Genomic DNA, 16111 nt, shown 5'->3' on the forward strand with positions numbered 1-16111 from the left:
CACATGCTTCTATGACTGTGAAGATAGACATTCATGGTTAACTTTAGTTGAAAATATTGACAATGGAGACTACTGGTATGAGAAATTATCATGTTTGACTGGACAAGTGGAATCTAACAAGCTATGAGTTGTATTATAAGTTGAATAATTATCAGTAATGTTACCTTTTAGATTGTTTGTTTGTATAACATGTCCATGAAGCCCAGAATGATCACCTGAGTTTTCAGGAATACAGAATTCTACAAGTTTTCCATCTTGGCAGTGAGATTGATGAGGGTCTATATGCCAACATGAATTGTTTCTCTTCTGTTTATAGTACAGCAGTTTTTCCATTGACTCAATGGACATTGGTTCAGGCTCTTAGGGTCCTAAATAAATTGACCAGCTTTTCAAAAATGCTCCTTATCCTGTAGCTCCCATGTACATTGGGAACAAGTGGATTCTAAATGCACTCCAGAAAAAGTCCTCAACTGCCGATCTTAAAGTCAAAAGAGTGTAAGACATGCTGTACTGGATAGTACTAATGTTTTCTCAAGTAGGTTATCACTCCTTTTTATTTAATGAGGTGTTAAGGCCTTTGAAAGCAGCAAAAAACCCATAATCTCAGGTAGCACAAATTTATTTCATTCGATTCCCTTTGAAATTTGTTTATCTGCTTTAAATGTATTCTTGTCCTCATCAAACGTTTGTTAATGCAACTGAAAAGATGAGCTTTGGAGTCTTGCTTCATTTGCTAAACAACATTTTTTATTCAATTTTAATTTGCTTATTTCTGTTTGATTAAAAGCATCCATCCCAGGCTCTAGGCATTTCCATGAAAAAGTAAAAGATGTGTCAATGAAATCCCCACATACAATAAGTTTACAGACCTGTGTCCAGCTGCAATGAAAAATAAATTGTTGAACTAAATCACAAAAAGATTGAAAATACGTTTCCTTCCCCAAAGAGATTACTTTTCCCTTTTTATTTCTTAAGACAACAGCAGATATTGAAATATACATATGATTAAAAATGGGAAGGTAGAAGACTAACAATAGCTAGACAGAGCAGCTTTAATAACTCAGAGAAATAATCAGAGTAGGATAGGATAGGATATTATCAATACTCTGGTTAATGTTTCCTTGGTTAGACAGAGACCAAATGTTTTGAAGTTACCATATGATATAACTAATGTTTACTGATTACAGAATTTAAAAATCTGGTGCCTGAGACTGCAAACCCTTATTGAAGCAATTCTTCCCACTGCAGTCAGTGGGCCTATATGCATCAATAAGGATTTTCAGGATACAGTTTTAATCTTCCCCCAAACATACAGTATCTCTAATGTACGTCAGACTGATAGTCATATGCACCACAATTTATCTGAAAGAAGAGAACTCCCAGATTCAATATCCATTTCTCTTATAAAACTTGGCTCGTGCAATGACGTCATTGGCATAATCATCGCCAGGCATGCCAATATCCATATTTACATAACTTCGGACATTTCCTAGTCCTCCATTGTAGGCAGAAATCCCACCTGAAATGAAACAAAAGAGTAGCTAACACAGTCAATATAAACTAGATTTTTTTGGGGGGTGGGGATTATAAATATTTCCTATGCAGTGTTATAAACTCATCACACAACGCTCAAACTAGGTGAAATCAAGAAGCAGACAAACAGCATCAGTGGTGAAAAATTATGTGAGATTCTTTTAAATGCTTATTATTCTAGAGTGTCAGTAACACAAGAAATTTTTAAACATGATTTTTGCCAGAGATTTCCCCTTAATTCCTATACAAATCTACACTGTACCTTTCAGCTGTTGTTCCTTTGTCCATCTGGGGAATTTTTTCTGGATTCCCTTAATCATACCAATAAGGATTTGTGTAGCATCAAGGAGATGATCTTCACCGTCCAACAATACTATGGTGGTTTTTATCAACCTAGAAGAGCCGGGGGGGGGGGGAAGGATGTGTTTATGCAGTTTATTTCACTCTCAGTATCCTCTACGTGATTTTAGTTGTCAAATTTTGTTTGATAAATCAGTTTTTGGTCATTAATGTCCATGGATCTTCACGGCACTTTCTGTTGTGCCCCGAGCACAGACACTGAGGGATAGTATGTTGGACTGTGCTAATGAAAAAAGACTTATCTTAAAATGCTGCTTCTTTTCCATTTCAAGTTGTAGTTATGCATTTGGCTACCACTGCTTTAGTGTCTAGTGCTGCAGTATGTGGGCAACACTTCCTGACCCATGGAGGAAATTAAGGGCTTTATCCAGAAGATCTTTACTTCTCATCCTTAAAGGTTTTAGTCCTTCTGAGTAGTCTCACTGACTTCATTACAAACATATAATGCCACAGATGACAAGGGCGGCCTGGCTAAATTCAAAGAAATGCAAAAGTTCAAAATGAACCATAAAATTACACTCTGTTCTTTCGTTGTTGGATTGTCACTGACAGTCTCATCAGAAGAAGTATGTACATTATGGTGTTAGCCAGGTGAATATTTTAAAATCTGTTATTATCACCAAGGACTCAGTGGCATGAGATTGTGGATAAAGCCTGCCCTGTCATTCTGAGCCTGCCAGTTTCCACTTAGTCTTTTTGTCTGATGATTTCTCCCTAGCTTGCTGCTGCCACTAAGCACTTCACTTTTCTTCTATAGAAGGGTAAAATGCACGGCCTCTTCAGGGACTTCCATTAACCCACAGAATTAACTGAGGTTCAAACTGAAGCACAAGAATCAGCCTCTATAACCCCAGGTCTGACATATGCCAGTGCAATGTGTTGCTGCCTCAGCAATAGTTAATTTTCTAATAGTAGGGTGACCAGACAGCAAGTGTAAAAAAATCGTGACAGGAGGTGGGGGTAATAGGAGCCTATATAAGAGAGAGACTCAAATCAGGACTGTCCCTATAAAATCGGGACATCTGGTCACCCTATCTCATAGTGTGCTGAGTATCAATCTCAGCCTGAGCTGCACTAGTGAGAAATGAAGCAGGCTCTCTCTGTTGAAACACTTGTATATACAATAGTATTTTATTCCTAGTTTATTGATCATTACTGACCCGCATCAAACCAAATGCATTGCCGTTATCGTCCCAGCCAGCCTTTAGGAGAGTTCCAGCATGTGACTCCCGAGAGATGATACCAGCGATCACAGCTGGTTGTATTAAAGGGTGAACTGTCGGGTTGGAGGGAGGTTACTAGTGGAGTGCCTCAAGGTTCGGTTTTGGGACCCATTTTATTTAATCTATTTATAACTGACCTCGGAACCGATTGCAGGAGTGGGCTGATAAAATTTGCAGATGATACGAAGGTGGGAGGCGTTGTAAATTCGGAGGAGGACAGGGATATCCTGCAGGGAGACTTGAATGAGCTTGTGAATTGGAGTATCAGAAATAAGATGAAATTTAATAGTGAAAAGTGTAAGGTGATGCATTTGGGGACGACTAATAACAATTTTAGTTACAAGATGGGGACGCATTGGTTAGAAGTAACGGAAGAGGAGAAGGACCTAGGGGTTCTTGTAGACCGCAGGATGACTATGAGTCGACAATGTGACATGGCGGTGAAAAAAGCCAATGCTGTCTTGGGATGCATTAGGCGAGGTATATCTAGTAGGGATAAGGAGGTCCTGCTTCCGTTGTACAAGGCGCTCGTGAGACCTCATTTGGAGTACTGTGTGCAGTTCTGGTCTCCCATGTTTAAAAAAGATGAACTCAAACTGGAACGGGTGCAGAGAAGGGCCACTAGGATGATCAGAGGAATGGAAAAGCTGTCGTACGAAAGGAGACTAGAGGAGCTTGGGTTGTTTAGTCTGACAAAGCGAAGGCTGAGAGGGGATATGATTGCTATCTTTAAATATATTAGAGGGATTAATACAAGGGAGGGAGAAGAATTATTCCAGCTTAGTACTAACGTGGATACCAGAACGAATGGATACAAACTGGCCGTGGGGAAGTTCAGACTTGAAATTAGACGAAGGTTTCTGACCGTCAGAGGGGTAAAATATTGGAACGGCCTACCGAGGGAAACGGTGGGGGCGACGGACCTGTCTGGTTTTAAGATAAAGTTAGATAAGTTTATGGAGGGAATGGTTTAATGGTAAAACATAGTAGTCAAGGAAAGCCAAGCAATGGTGGGTAAATAGTATAATGGCTAACGGGGTCGGGCTGGAGACTCTTGCCTATATGCTCGGGGTCTTACTGATCGCCACATTTGGGGTCGGGAAGGAATTTTCCTCCAGGGCAGATTGGCTGAGCCTCTGGAGGTTTTTCGCCTTCCTCCGCAGCATGGGGCAGGGATCTCTAGCAGGAGGGTCTCTGCCGATTGCAGTCACTAAAAACAGGATTGGGGACTTCAACAGCAGAGTCCAGGGAAGGGGTAGGGACGGTTTTATGGCCTGCAGCATGCAGGGGGTCAGACCAGATGATCATAATGGTCCCTTCTGACCTTAAAGTCTATGAGTCTATGAGTCTACACATTTTTTTCCGCCAGCGCTCTTAGTGATGGCTTTATATTTGATCATATTATTTAAGTCCCTCTCAGCAATCTTCTCTGATGCAGGAACTCCTGTAGTAAATGTAAAAGTAAAGGTGTTTTCTTTAAGATTATTAAGTCAATGTGAGATTTCAAAAGCCAAGAGCTCTGTTCTGCCATCTGAGAGCCTTTGTGAGAGTTATGTGCGTTGTGAAAGCAAGGCAAAAAAGAATTTTGCCTTGTGTAATTAATGTGTAAAAGATGGTTTAATTCCTATTTCTTTAGGTCCCAAAATGAAGGTGAATGAGCTTGGGAGGAGTTGGAGGGGGGAGCATGCTCAGCCTCTGAAGAGAAACTGATATCAACCTGTCAGTGTCTGGACAATGCAGGAGTGATTTTGAGAGGAGCTGAGAGGACTCACATCTACCCCTCTGTGGCCAGAAGGACAGGACTGTAATATGGGGTTTCAAAGTTGAGAGGGGGATTCAAAATGGTGGGATTCTTAGGGACAGACGCAGAAGACTTATGTAGAGGGGGACAACTGCAATTTGAGACAGTAGTTCCCAATAGTTGCACTTTCACCTCAGTTTCTTTTGGAGTCTCAGCACTATTTCATGCTACATTAGGAGGGAATCTCAATCCTACCCACAATAGAAGGGTTTGGCATTAAGTCCAATTTTATTTGTAGAGTAAAAGAATAGGGAGCTCCTTTGATTTTTCCCAACAGTACCAGATAAACTATTGATCTGATGTGCAAGTAGCTGGTGTAACATAATGAGGACTAACCAAGCGAATGGGATCCAGAATTTATCAGTACCACTCCCAGCTCTGCCACTGATTTGCTGGACAGCCTTGGGAAAGTCACTTGGGTTAAATTTTAAAAAGTGACTGTTAATTTTGGATACTTTCATCAGAGATACCTTGGGCCTCATTTTCAGAGAATCTGAACATTCACAGCTCCTGATAAGTTTAATTAGAGATACTTGTGTGAGCACTTCTGATAATTAGGCCCTAATGTCTGAAGTTGGACACCTAAAGAATCAAGCCACCTGTGTAAACATTGACTTTTTAATTTCTGGACCATAATCATCCCAAGGTTTTATTAAGTCTTCCTCTCTGTCTTAGTTTCCTCATCTGTGAAATGAGAATAATACTAGCCAATCAGAATGTTGTTGTGAGGTTTAATCAATTAATGCTTGTAAAGTCCTTTGAAGGTGTAAAGTACTATGGATCATTGTGGTGACTCTGTGTGATGAAATACAGCAACAAAACGGCAGAGTTATACTCCCCACAGTATGGTGAGCATTCTGCTTTTGTAGTTCTACAGTGGTATCAACGTTGTTTATGTTACCAAAGCATCCAGTCTGACTCTCAGAAGTACCTGAAAAATTAAATGCAGATATTTTACATTAAGCACCTATTGTGAACATAAATAAAGCTAAGAGAATTCAAAGTCATAAACCAGACTCTGGTACACTGGGGGATAGGGTATGTTCCATTGTGAGTTGTTTTGGAAAAAGATCTCGTGGAGAGGAGGACTTGCTAGCCAGAAGACACTGCCTCAGTTGAGGGGGAAGGCCTGTGCAAAGAGATGTCTTTCACTGGTCTCTAAAAGCGGCCAGACATGAAAGTGTCCTGACCTCTATACCCCAGTGCTCCTCACTGAGAACACCTGATTCTCACTCCTTGCAAGAGTCATCCTTGGTACTGAAAGCTGCATTGTCGAATACAGTTTATGTATATTCCATTTGCTATTGCACCAAACTCATTCTTCCATCATAATTAGGTTTTGTAGGAGTGGTCAAAAATGCCTTAATGTCTTATATCTCCCCATCCCTACAATCATCTCTTTACACTGTTGCTTTGGCAGTGAGCTTAGTGAAATAGACATGGACCTCAAACTCACCAAAAAGGGCAGCAGCGTTAGTAGCATAGGGACGGTTCTTCTCAAGCACCCAAGAGAGTCGTAAAATAAATCCAGGTCTGCAGAGAAACCAAAATATCAAAATGTACAGTACCGCTGTGAAGAAATACAAAGAAATGATGGGGTGCTTTTTTCACTGAATGTGCAAATACTGAGATAGAAGGGAATTTTGTGCATTAGTGTATAAATACTGGGACTGAGGGCACAATAATAACTCTGCCTCTCTTTGACACAGCATACAAATAAGGTCATTTCAGTGTAGAAAAAATCTGAGAGAATCAACACAGCAAGTTACAATAATTTTAATTTTGATCATATTCATAATGTGCCTCTGTAGCATCTTACTAGCTTACTTCAAAGTAAAAAACCCCAGTAATATTTGATCTGGAATTAGTAACATTCATAGTGTTCAAGGTGACCTGCTGCTGCTACAAATGCACCTTTTTTTCTATGCCAGGGTCCCTTACACCCACTGTGCAGTTGATTGCTAATTGTTATTGTCGTTTCTATGAGGCAGAGCACAGGAGATTATCACCTCCAACCTTTTTAGCAGCTCCAGGACTCTGGTTTTCTCTAAAGTAATCTATAATCAACACGTGCCTCATCTCTCCTATTCACTGTAGAGCAGGGACACAGTAATAACCACTAAGGGTATATCTACACTATGAGCTAGGGGTGGGATTCCCAGATTGCATAGATGTTCTCTTGCTAGGTCTCATCAACTAAATGCTCTAAAAATAGAGATGTAGCTGCAGGAGCACAGTCAGCGGCGAGTGGCGGCATGGGCTAGCTGTGCTAAGTACATACCCATGGAGTTCAGGCAGGTTTTTACTCGGCACAGCTAGCCCGTGTGGCTGCTTGCCACTGTCCATGTTCCCATGACTACACAACTGATTTTAGTGCCCTAGAGGAAAAAGAGTGAGTGATTATGTCTGTGTGAGCTGAGAATCACACTCCTAGCTCATAGTGTAGACGTTATCTAAAGGACAAATCCTGGAGTCTTTACTCAAGTAGAACTTATTTGGTCTTTCTTACTACCCAAAGGATTTTCTAATGAACAGAATTCAGAATAGCTCCCACTCTGAATTAGCTTAATATTTTGCTCACCTGTCTTCAGCTTCCCTTCTTCTAGAAGATGGATGTTTTGAGGAGCTTTATATACGCTAGATGGTACTTCCCTGTTTACTCAGCATGTTCTTCTGGTATCAGATGTGATCAAATTTACTGTCAAGTTTCATAATGAAAACAAACTCCAGTGTGTGCCCTTGTGGAAGTTGGCATGAGGGCAGATGTAATCTTCCACTATTTGGCACGATTCAAATTTCAAAACAAACAAAAAACTCCTCTTCCCAGCCGTTCTCCCCTCTCCTGCTTCATCTTTCTCTGATTTCACAATCTCCTCCCTAAATGGTCTGTGGCAAAGTCCAAAGCAAAGACAAGGCATTCACCCTCCCTGGGAATGTCTTTCCCCAGTCTGGTTCTGGTATCACTCTTCTCAGGAGATTCTGTGGGAACAAACTAAAAACATTTTTCCTCCCTGGCAGGAACAACTAGTTACTAGAGGGTGGGACCTCACTGCACACATCAATGGCTCCTTACATTCCTCCATTCCCCCCAACCCTTACAAGTTATCCAGTGGGATGTCCACCTTCTTGGCTAACACACTGGAGGTTGAACTGGGGACCTCTAGAGCTAAAAGCATCAGCTGCTACAGATTGAGCTAAAGCTTTGTATTTGGTGACTGTTGGAACTCATCTCCTCTGTTTACTGGGCACAGAGGGGGACCTGGAACACACTCATCAGAGGGTTACATTTGCACCCTCACCCCCCCCCTCTATTGCAGAGACATGGTGCAACCCTCCCTCCTAACAATCAGGGATTGCGTATAGTCCTCTGTTCTCCCCTTCCCTTCCACACCAGGAGCTCTGGGAGTCCCTCATTTCCCCCCAGCCTCCAGTGTAGGAAGCTTCCTTCCTTCACTGCTCCCCGGATTGGACACTCATGTGCTCTCCCCCACTATAGAGCAGGCTTTGGGGAGGCAGTACGCCAGGCGGGAGGAAGGGAAGAAGCTTCCTCCTCTCTCTTCTGCCTTTGGCTTCCCCTGTTGGCTGAGCATCCACCCCACAGGCGGTAGGCAATTCACAGAAGAAAGAGCATGGAGCAACTTTTTAAATGCAAATGGTTTTTCTGCTTTTCCCAGAAATCAGTAGGGCTCTGTTCATTGATGACTAGCATGTTCCCTGAGATATTGGACGTGATTGGATGTGATGTTCAAAAGGTATCATGTTATATCATAGAATCATAGAATATCAGGGTTGGAAGGGACCTCGGGAGGTCATCTAGTCCAATCCCCTGTTCAAAGCAGGACCAATTCCCAACTAAATCATCCCAGCCAGGGCTTTGTCAAGCCGGGCCTTAAAAACCTCCAAGGAAGGAGATTTCACCACCTCCTTAGGTAACGCATTCCAGTGCTTCACCACCCTCCTAGTGAAATAGTGTTTCCTAATATCCAACCTAATATCCTGACAGACAGAGAAATAACATTGAGTTGAGTGCAGGGTCAATTATTAATGATGAATATCTTGCTTAAGGCAACAAAACAAATATTTTAAGTTTAGCTGAAATAGTGGACTGAGGAGTTATTTTTGCCCTGCTCTTTTATTACCTAACTCGTGTGAGGGAGTGAAAACACCAGTTGACTCCAGCTGATGCAATCTGTTCTATTGACATTGGCTTTGCAATACTCATTCACTTTTGGCCACTGTTGGTTTTTTTTTTTTAAACCCTGAAGACGGGAAATAGTAATTTCTGCCATGCAACAAGACTACATCCAATTTCTGGAATAATGCAGAAAGGTTTATTTCAGCACATCTCTCAGGAGCAATGGGTAGAAAATTGCAGGCATGTATACAATGCAGGCACCTTAGGCATTTCCATGATTCATGGATTTTTAGTGATTTACATTATGAAATTGAGACACTCTCCTAGATTTCTTAATCAAAAAGTGTTGCAACTTATATAAAATACTTCTGTTAAAGTTATCAAACCACCCACAAATGAAAGGGTGGGAGCCTTGTGGTTAAGACTGTATGGCCTCTAGAAAGGTGGCCTCTGGTCACCGGCTCCCGTCTCTGCAACTTGGTTCTCTTAGCCAGGGCTGGCTCCAGGCACCAGCCGACCAAGCACGTGCTTGGGGCAGCACCTTAGAAGGGGTGGCCAATGTTGGGGTGGCAGGGGGTGCTTGCGGTGTTTTTGTTTTTGTTTGTTTTGTTCGGCGGGGAGGCGCTCAAGGATTTTTTTGTTTGTTTTTGTTTCGGCCGGGCAGCGCGGGGGGTGTTTCGGCGGCGCGGCGCTTGGGGGGGGTTGGGTGGCGCGGTGCTTGGGGGGGGGAGGGGGGAGGGCTTGGGCAGCCTGGCGCGGCGCTGAGGGTTTGGGCGGCCCGGCCCGGCGCTCGGGGGGGGTTTGGCCAGCCCGGCGAGGCGCTCGGGGGTTTGAGTGGCGAGGTGCGGCACTCTGGGGGTTTGGGTGGCCTGGCTAGGCACTCGGGGGGGTTGGGCGGCAAGGCACGGTGCTCCGGGGGGTTGGGCGGCCTGGTGCGGGGGGCAGGAGGGAATGGTTTGGCGGCCCGGCGCGGCACTGGGGGGGTGTTTGGAGGTGCGGCGCTCGGGGGGGTATTACGGCGGGGCGGCGCTCTTCTTTTTTGCCTGTTGCGGCAAAAAAGTTAGAGCCGGCCCTGCTCTTAGCACAGCTGTGCACATTGCAAAACTGCTATACTTCCTCTTAGTTTTTATCCATGAAATGCTGAGGACTGAGACAATTTTAATTATGTACCTTTATGTGCTAGGCAGAGTTTACACTGACCCAGCACCAAAAAGTACTGACTATACATTAAACATAACTGTACATAGTTACTTGTACTAGAGGGTCTCTCACTTCATTACTTCTGTAGGCTGAGTTCATTGCACACATCAGGGGCTTCTTGCATCCCTCCATTCCCCCCACCAGCTCCTTATGTGCCACCCTCCCACTTCACCCCATGTCTATTTCAGGAACTCCATGCAAACCACCCACTTGCTTATCCCTTGGACTGTGTGTGGCTCCCAAGCTCTCCCTCCCCTCTCATTTCAGGGTCTCTCTGTATCCCTGACCCTCATACCAGAGACTCTGCATAAGCCCCATTTCCCCCATGCCAGGGACTCTGTGTACCCCCCCATTTCCGCACTTTCCCCCTGTGATGGAGTGTTCACCCCACACTAGTCCAGAAAGCATTAATGTGGCTCAGAAGGGGCTAATTAACCTGACAGGCGTCCCCTGAGGGAGAGTTAGGCTCGAGAGGAAAGCGCTGATTGAGGATGGAGCCCAGTTGGACAGGAGCAGGCCTGGCTAGTATAAAGTCAGGACATTTGCAGCAGAAAGGGGCTGTCGTGTGGAAGCCTGCAGTCATTCTCTGGGCTTAGAGAGGAAAGAAGGAGAAACCCTGGGAGTAGGGTGACCAGATATCCCGTTTTTAAAGGGTCAGTCCTGTTTTTTGGGACTTTTTCTTGTATAGGTACCTATTACCCCGCACCCCCTGTCCTGTTTTTTTCACAGTTGCTATCTGGTAACCTACCTGGGGGAGAGTAGAAGCCTTGGGATCCTAAGAAGGGCACACCCAGAAGGGTGGTAGATAAAGGTCTGATAGAGACAGAGTAGGAAGCAGTCCAGTGAAATAGCAGCCAGAGATCCTGGCTGCTGATTGTAGAGTCCCTAGGCTGGAACCTGGAGTAGTGGACGAGCCCATTTTCCCCTACCAGCCACTGATGAGGTGGCATAGCCTTGAATTGGAGGGCTGCTGGGAACGATATCTGGACAGCCAGTCCAGTGAGACTGTGATACCTCAGAAGAGGAGGACTATACAGTGACCAGGCCGGAGGGCTGAGTCACAGTGAGAGAGCACCCTGAGTCCTGGAGAGCAAGAGGGGCTGCAGGGTGAGCGAGTGACAGAAGAAGGCACTAGACTGGGAATTGGTCCTGCTTTGAGCAGGGGGTTGGACTAGATGACCTCTTGAGGTCCCTTCCAACTCTGATATTCTATGATTCTATGACTGGGTAAGAGATGATTCCCAGACCTAGCCACGAGGCGGCACCACAGTAGTGAGTACCCCATTACACCCTGTACCAGGCAGTGTATGTGTCTGTCCTATTTCTATCTCTCCAACAAAGTACTTTCCTGCCTCTGAGATTAGAAGGGATGGGCACATGGCTGGAGCTCTCTTTCTCTCTCTCCCACACCATGGAGCAGACTTTGGGGAGGCAGCACACCAGGAGGGAGGAAGGGATGAAGCTGCCATTTCTCTGTCTTCTTTGCTGGTTCAGCATCTGCCCTTACCATGACCGGGCTGCAGCTCTGACTCCAAGGCCCTGCCCATCGGCCGGAGCCAGGTCGGGGTAAGAGCCATGTGGGTAGCTGTGGGGGAGCCAGCACATGAACCCTCAACCTCCACATAACCTTGGCCAGGCGGGGAGCCCGGGGGGTGGGGACACAGGCAGTGGGCTGCTTTCATCCCCCCCTACCCTGGGTGGGGGATCCGGGTGGCTCCCACAACTGCCCAGGGTCCCTGGCTGGGCTCAACCAGCTGCTGGCCTGGCCAGGGGGTGGGGCCTCGGGGGGAAGAGGAGGGGAAGGTGGCGGAGTCTGACCTGGTGAAAAGTGGACAAGCGAGGCCCATCCACTTTCAAAAAGTGGCCCCCTGCCCCCACATTCTGGCGCCACTGGAGCAAGGAGCAGCTTTTTAACTGCAAATGGCTTTTCCAGTTTTCTGATTTTTATCATAATCTGTAGGACTCTGCCCACTGATACCTAGAACACTCCTGGAAACTTTGGAAGTTATAACGTTACAAAAGTTATCACGTTACACCCAGACAGGCAAACAGACAACAGTAGTGCTGATGTTCCAGGAAAGCCCCACAGGTCCAAGCAACAGCGCAGGGCACCTCAAAGATTAATGGAACATTGTTGGTAAGTTTAGTTATTAGGTTGTTTATAGGTATTTGTAATTTTGTGATACATTAATGTTGGTTTTCTTAACTGTTACTGTTATGTTTTGGCTTGGAAGGAAAGATGCGGAATGGGAATTGTGCCTTGAAGGACTGAGCTTGTCCAGGTGGGGTGCTGTGAAGCTTTTGTTATGCACAGACGTTTGGAACAGGACACAAAATAAGGCAGAGCTCTTGCAAGCTACTTAAGCAGTGAGGCCCAGATCCACAAAGGGACTTAGGCATCACACCTAACTTTTAAGCACCTAGAAAATCACTGGAACAGCAATGCAACTCACGAAGTGTGACTTAGGTATTTAGTCTCCTTATACAATGCATGGGGAGAGATAGGTGCTTTAGAATGCAATCCACAGAAGCCAGCACACTAGGTAGGGAGCTGCCTAAGCTGCTCAGTGGGTGATGCTGAGAAGAGGGATGTGTCTTAGCCCTGGTCTACCCTACGAGTTTAGGTCGAATTTAGCAGTGTTAGATCAATTTAACCGTGCACCTGTCCACAAGATGAAGCCATTTTTGTCGACTTAAAGGGCTCTTAAAATCAATTTCTGTACTCCTCCCCGATGAGGGGATTAGCGCTGAAATCGACCCTGCTGGGTCGAATTTGGGGTAGTGTGGATGCAATTCGACGGTATTGACTTCCGGGAGCTATCCCAGAGTGCTCCATTGTGACTGCTCTGGACAGCACTCTCAACTCAGATGCACTGGCCAGGTAGACAGGAAAAGCCCCACGAACTTTTGAATTTCATTTCCTGTTTGGCCAGCGTAGCGAGCTGATCAGCACAGGTGACCATGGAGTCCCAGAATCGCAAAAGAGCTCCAGCATGGACCGAACAGGAGGTACTGCATCTGATCGCTGTATGGGAGACGTATCTGTGCTATCCAAACTCCGTTCCAAAAGACGAAATGCCGGAATATTTGAAAAAATCTCCAAGGGCATGAAGGACAGAGGTTATAACAGGGACCCGCAGTAGTGCCGCGTGAAGCCTACCAAAGAACCAGAGAGGCAAACGGCCGCTCTGGGTCAGAGCCCCAGACATGCCACTTCTATGATGAGCTGCATGCTATTCTAGAGGGTGCCCCTACAACTACCCTACCCCTGTGCTTCCCTCCTCCCCCAACCCTCCTGGGTTAGCTTGGCAGTTACCCCAGAGGTGAAAGTAAGCCGACAAGAGCCGGTTTGCCGTACCGGAGTGGCCCGGCTTCCCCAGGGGGCAATTTAAAGGGCCTGGGACTCCCAGCAGGGGCTGGAGCCCCAGGCCCTTTAAATTGCCACCAGAGCCCCACTGCTGGAGCCCTAGGATAGGGCTGCGGGGTTCTGGGGGCTATTTCAAAAGTCTGGGCCCTTTAAATAGTCCCACCACCACTACTCCAGAGCTCCAGCGGCTATTTAAAGGGCCGGGGTGGTAGAAGCAGGGGAACCGTGGGCCCTTTAAATAGCCCCTGGAGCCCAGGGATAGGGGGGGCTCCAGGGGCTATTTAAAGGGCCCAGGGCTCCAGCTGCCTCTGCTGCCCTGGTCCTTTAAATAGCCACAGGAGCCCCACTGCTTCCCCAGGGCTCCCTCGACTATTTACAGGGCCGGGGCGGTAGAAGCAGGGGAGCTGCGAGCCCTTTAAATAGCTCCCAGGGCCCAGGGATAGTCGGGGGGGGGGGGCTCCAGGGGCTATTTAAAGGGCCCGGGGCTCCAGCTGCCTCTGCTGCCCCGGTCCTTTAAATAGCCGCTGGAGCCCTGCCACTTCCCCAGGGCTCCCGCAGCTATTTACAGGGCTGGGGCAATAGAAGAAGGGGAGTCCCGGGCCCTTTAAATAGCCCCCAGAGCCCCGGGCGGCTGCTGCTGCTACCCCGGTGGGGGGGGGGACTTACCTTACAGGGTGGGATGGGGCTGGCTCTGACTCCCTCAGCCACGTCCCTTCTGCTCTAGGCCCCAGAGCTGGCCCCAGTGTACCAGTAAGTCACTGGACTTACTTTCACCCCTGGTTATCCCCCCATTTGTGTGACGAATTAATAAAGAATGCATGAATTTGAAACAACAGTGACTTTATTGCCTCTGCAAGTGGAGATCAAAGGGGGGAGGGGAGGGCGGTTGGCTTACAGGGAAGTAGAATGAACCAAGGGGGCGGGTTTTCATCAAGAAGAAACAAACAGAACTTTCACACCGTAGCCTGGCCAGACATAAAACTGGTTTTCAAAGCTTCTCTGATGCACAGTGTGCCCTGCTTTGCTCTTCTAACCGCCCTGGTGTCTGGCTGTACGTAATCAGCGTCCAGGTGATTTGCCTCAACCTCCCACCCCGCCATAAACATCTCCCCCTTACTCTCACAGATATTGTGGAGCACACAGCAAGCAGTAATAACGATGGGAGTATTGGTTTTGCTGAGGTCTAACTGAGTGAGTAAACTGCGCCAGCGAGCTTTTAAACATCCAAAGGCACATTCTACCACCATTCTGCACTTGCTCAGCCTATAGTTGAACTGCTCCTTACTGCTGTCCAGGCTTCATGAGCTATGGGAGCAAGGGGTAGGCTGGGGTAGGTGCGACCGGGTGGTGCTGCCGACTGGGAGAGCAGCCTAAGGCAGAAGCCTCCAGCTGGCATGATATTCCAGGCAGGACTGAATCTCTATTAGACGAAACTTAAAGAAGAGAATGACCTGGAGTCATTCCCATTTTTGTCCAGGCGCCCCCGACCGACCTTACCGAGGCTGGCCATGAGCACCCATGTCTGCCCAGGCGCCCCCAACCAACCTAACCGAGGCCAGCCAGGAGCACCCACGGGATGATGACGACAATGGCTAGCAGTCGTATTGTATCATCTGCCGTCCACAAGGCAAGGCAAGGGGATGCTGCTGTGTAGCACTGCAGTACCGCGTCTGCCAGCAGCACCCGGGAACATATGGTGACAGTGAGCTGAACAGGCTCCATGCTTGCCGTGGTATGTCGTCTGCACGGGTAACCCAGGAAAAAAGGCGAGAAATGATTTTTTGCTGTTGCTTTCAAGGAGGGAGGGAGGGGGGCCTGACGACATGTACCGAGAACCACCCACGACAATGTTTTTGCCCCATTAGGCATTGGGAGCTCAACCAGAATTCCAATGGGTGGTGGAGACTGTGGGAACTGTGGGATAGCTACCACAGAACAATGCTCCGAAAGTCGACACTAGCCTCGGTACTGTGGACGCACACCGCCTACTTAATGTGCTTAGTGGGGACACACACAATCAACTGTATCAAATCGATTTCTAAAAAATTGACTTCTATTAAATCAACCTAATTTCATAGTGTAGACATACCCTTAAACTCCCCGCTCTCTTGGAGTTCAGGGCCTAAACTCTGGGCTGGAGGGAGGCACCTATTTCTGCTCACAATTCACAGCCAGGAACCACTCTCCTGGAATCCGGTGACTTAAGCACCTAAACTGATCCTTGTGAGACAAAACTAGGTGCCTGCCCAACTCCAGACAAAGTGGCAAGGAGAGGCCCCCCTTTAGCCCAGTAGACTGGGTACTCAACTAGGATGTGGGAGACTCCTGGTTCAAGTTCCCCCTTTGTCTGATGGAAGGGATTCTAACAAGGATCTTCTATAGGGTGACCAGCAGGGCCGGCTCCAGGCACCAGCTTCTCAAGCAGGTGCTTGGGGCAGCCGCTCCGGAGAGGGACAGCCGCTCCAGAGAGGGGCGGCACATCCAGGTATTCA

General features: G+C 46.8%; 1 pseudogene; it reads right to left on the reverse strand.

The window, feature by feature from the left end:
* Window positions 1-844: 844 nt before the first annotated feature.
* On the reverse strand, window positions 845-7263 carry LOC101931615 (lysozyme g-like; annotated as a pseudogene).
* Window positions 7264-16111: the final 8848 nt, after the last annotated feature.

Source organism: Chrysemys picta, chromosome 1 (genome assembly GCF_011386835.1).
Source record: "Chrysemys picta bellii isolate R12L10 chromosome 1, ASM1138683v2, whole genome shotgun sequence".
Classification (NCBI taxonomy): domain Eukaryota; kingdom Metazoa; phylum Chordata; order Testudines; family Emydidae; genus Chrysemys; species Chrysemys picta.